The 4,508-nt window shown below is 35.7% G+C and overlaps 1 non-coding gene across 1 annotated transcript; it reads left to right on the top strand.

Moving 5' to 3' along the window:
• Window positions 1-2,069: 2,069 nt before the first annotated feature.
• Window positions 2,070-2,141, top strand: Trnae-cuc (transfer RNA glutamic acid (anticodon CUC)). The gene has a single exon. It is a non-coding gene; the product is annotated as a tRNA-Glu (tRNA).
• Window positions 2,142-4,508: the final 2,367 nt, after the last annotated feature.

The following is a 4,508-nucleotide window of genomic DNA, read 5'->3' as shown; positions in this document are numbered from 1 at the left end:
CATGAGAGATGAAAGTCATGGGAAGGAATATAAGAGATGCTACACGGATGGCAGTGGAACCAAAGAGAGGAAAGAGGTAGGGGGCAGAGAGTTTGAAGAATTAGGGAGGGACGAGAAAGGGAGAAAAAGAAAGGAAAGGGACAGAATGAGGTAAAAAAAAAGGAGTGAAAGTAAGAATGAAAGGAAGGCCAAGAAATATCAGAGAGGATGAACGAGAAGAAGTGGAAAGAACAAAGAAAGTGTGAAGGGGACGAGCACTACAACATATATACACACACGACGGGCTTCTTCCAGTTTCCGCCTACCAAATCCACTCATAAGACTTTGGTCAGGTCGAGGCTATAATAGAAGACGCCCAATGTGCCACACAGTGACACTGAACCCGAAACCATGTGGTTGAGGAGCACACAGCCACACCTGCGCCTTACAGCCACGCCTTCAGTATAGCTTTATGCGAATAAAATAAATTTAATTGTTACCCAGGAGAGATGAAAAGAAAAACACAATGTTTATAAATACATAATTGTTCAGTTCAAAGATTATGAATTATGACATAAGATTGGTGCATAAATTAATGTCCACATTATTTTATTGCGTTTTTCACGCTATATATATATATCCATCCAAATAACTTTTTAAACCATTTCCACTTTATTTATACTGTTTTACAAAATTAAATTAGAAAACTGAACAAAACAGAGAACACAATTGAAAAAAAATTAAAAAGAAAAAAGAAAGAAGTCAATTAACTTAATAAAGTTGACATTTGCATTGAATTCATAATTCTTTCCAAGTAATAATTAAATCTATTTTATTTATTGAACGTCTGATCGATAACTTACATCTAAATTTTCCTGGGACTCTAATATACATGACGGATTCTAACGTACATAAGTTCCCGCGATTTTTGTTTTTTTCCCCTAAGATTTTTTTTATTGCTTGTTTGGTCGATTTTAATTAATAATATAAGAATAAGAAAGGAGATTTTGACCGTTGCCGAAATACCATTTCTCCTCGAAGATAAAGTACTCTTGGTACTTTATCTTTGGTACTTAGGTCAATGAGTCAGATGTTTTCTCCGTTGGCGCCAACATTTTTATTCATGACATTCTGCAAATAGCAGCAGAAAACTGACCTTTGCGAACTTATGTTAATTGTGAAATATGTCAGAAATTAAGACTCAATCGTCAATGTTGTTAATTTTGTTTGATTTTGACTTTAACAAAAATTCATCCTAAAAATAAATGAAATTATTAATTTCTTAATAAAGATTTATTCCAAATTATTTCCGTGGTTAAATGCTTGGTTAATACCAGACTTCCCTTAATTTCCACCCCATCGTCTAAGGATACGTTGGATATTAATATGATCTCGGGTTTCCTACAAGACAGGACAGTCACGGCTGGAAAGCCTTTGATAGTCAGTTTCATCGATCACAGTTTATCTGACATGAAACAACAGACTACAAGAATTAGTTTCGAAATAGGCAATTTTTCAAAATTCTAATATTGGATCTTTCTGAATTGATCCCTAATGTTTTTATATTGCGTCTTCTTATTCCGTAATTTCATTTTTTTCACCTAATACCTTGTGGTAATGTTTCTATCCCATCGGGTGTGAAGGACGTAATCCTTCAAAACCCGCCAAGAATTCTTTTCCCGGTTAATTTATCACTTAGCTTTATTTTTACTGTATATTGAAGATCATCATAGCTATAATTATGCATAATAATGATAATAATAATAATCGTTTCAAATTTTGGCACAAGACCAGTGATAATATCAATGATAAAAATAGATATGTCACAAAAGAAGGAATCACTTCAACGTTACAGACACTTGCCAACACAGTGATGTTCTATAAATCTTCTGTTAATAATAAATACCAAAATAATTCCTTTACTGTTTCTTAAATTAATTAATTTCTTACATTTAAGTTATATATACAATCGTGTCAGAAACTGGAATTTAAAAGTTGAAAGTAATTAAAATCATTAATAAACGGAAAAGAAACTAATTACGAATGACGCTACAATATATATAAACAAAATAAGCAAGTTGACGTCGACATCCCAAGTGGTCTAGTGGTTAGGATTCCGCGCTCTCACCGCGGCGGCCGGGGTTCGATTCCCCGCTTGGGAAAGTCTTTTTTTAATTTTTTTTATCTAAGAAGGTAAATATCAATTCGTTTTAAATTTCCTCTAAAATAGTCATCTAATGAGCTCTGTGTCGGTTTCGCGAAGCTATTTCCAGTGTAGCTTGCCTTTCTTACTTTTGCGCTGTTCATACTTTATAACCTGAAAAAAACTTTTTTTTTTTGTCTCATGGGTATACACTGTCATTATCCTTTATCTTTTCCCATTCTTTGGACTACTTCCATGGTAGGGTATCGCCTTGAAGGGTTGTAGTCAAACAAATCGATCCCATTACTTACGTTTTTTAAATTTGATACTCACTCTATCAACTTCTTTCACCGAACCGCTAAGTTATGTGGATGTAAACAAATCAAGCAGTGGTGGGTGGCTTAACGTGACAATACAGTTACACATACATATATGCATACATTTATATGTATGTGTATGTGCATATATATATATATATATATATATATATATATATATGTTGTGAGGCAACAAATTCGGCGGGGTATTAAACTGTAGATATGCCTTATATATATATATATATATATATATATATATATATATATATATATATATATATATATATATATATATATATATATATATATATATATATGTGTGTGTGTGTGTGTGTGTGTATAATGACGAAGGATTTGTTTTCTATGTGGCCTGCGTGTTTTTTGTACCTTGTTTATCATTTTGTCCATTCTTTTTCGCAACGTCCTGTACCCAGATATGCATCTATATATACATGTAGATGAAGGTATGTACATACATGTACATATATATGCATATACTCATATATTGTTTATATGTGTGTGTGTGTGCGTGCGTGCGATGTGTGTTGTAGAGGTGAGCACCGTTAATCGAAAAATTAACTTCGTTAATCCGTTAACCATTTTCTTTGGAAATGTAACGAAAATTAACGTTAGCTTTTATTGAAAAAAGGCATAACTACAGTTTAATACTCCACCGAATTTGTTGCCTCACAACTTCCAGAACAATGGATACTTTTTAACGAAACTTTCACCAAATAATCGCTCATATCCTGTAGATTGAGTGTATGCAAAGATTTGTTGGAGAAAAATTTCCCAGGGGTTGGGGAGAGGAGTTTCGGAAAATTCAGAGGACCCGACATTTTCTCCCCTCAAAACTTTCTGCAAAATAGGTATTTTTTGGATTTTTACCTTTACCTTTTGGCCGGCACATTTAAAAAATAATTTTATGTAACTAAACACTTTCAAAATTCGTATACTGGTAGAATGTGTCACATAAAACATCATTTACTCTTGGCGTTTTTGAGAAAATTGTGTATTTTCGAAGTTATTTCATGTTAAAGTTGTCGTATTTCGGTAATTTCAACCAATCAATGACGTCTATTGAGGTGAAAACAATTACTGCTGTTGCTTGTCAACAACACGTTCTGGCGGTGTAATGCACTTTCTCTGACAGAGTTTGCTATCGAGATGCTGATTTGGGATAGGCTTTCTGCATGTCAACGAAAGCCAGGTACAGAGGTTTATCTTTGGCTAGGTATTTCTCCTGCAGCTGTCTTACCAGAAATATAGCAAACTGCATCTCATCTAACCCAAACTGCATCTTTCCCTAATTAGTTGGGCTATGACCCTCTCCATAACTTTCAAGGAAGTAACTCCCCCTCGGAACTTTCCAGGAAGCGAATCACCCATCGGAACTTTCCAGGAAGCGAATCACCCATCGGAACTTTCCAGGAAGTATTTTCCCCCTCCTCGGAACTTTCCAGGAAGTACTTCCTCTCCATCCTTGGAACTTTCCAGGAATTAGACCCTCCCCTCGGAACTTTCCAGGAAACAATTCGCCCCTTCCTATCCTCCTCGGAACTTTCCATGCAGTAATCCCCCCCCCGGAACTTTCCTCCCCAACTCTACGGTGATTCCTGATCTGCCAGGGGCTTTCCCTGTTTTCATATCCTTAATTGCTTTATCTACCAAGGTACTGTCAATTTGGATAGCTGGTCACTCTGTTGGGTCGACATTCAGCAGACTCTCTTTCTCACATTCATTCTCTTTATTAAGCAACCTTTCATAGTGGCGTCTCCAAACCTCTCTCTTTGCAGTTTTGTTTAAAGCAAGTGCATCATCATCTATGCAGACACATTTCTCTCCTATGACATCACGATTCTCTCTCATACACAGTCTTGCAACATGAAATACCTCAAGTCTTTGGTCCTCATGGCTCAGAACATAGGCAATTTTTTTCTTATCTGCTTCCTCTCTGGCTAAAGAAACGTGTCTCCTAGCTTCCCTTTTGGCAGTCTGATACAACTCACTGCTACCACTGTTCTTCCAGTCCTTCCAAACCTGTTTCTTTTCCTTAATGGCCCTGTCAA

This window comes from Octopus bimaculoides, chromosome 7, assembly GCF_046866305.1.
Source record: "Octopus bimaculoides isolate indiv1 chromosome 7, ASM4686630v1, whole genome shotgun sequence".
Lineage (NCBI taxonomy): Eukaryota > Metazoa > Mollusca > Cephalopoda > Octopoda > Octopodidae > Octopus > Octopus bimaculoides.
This window is presented reverse-complemented; position numbering and strand designations above follow the sequence as displayed.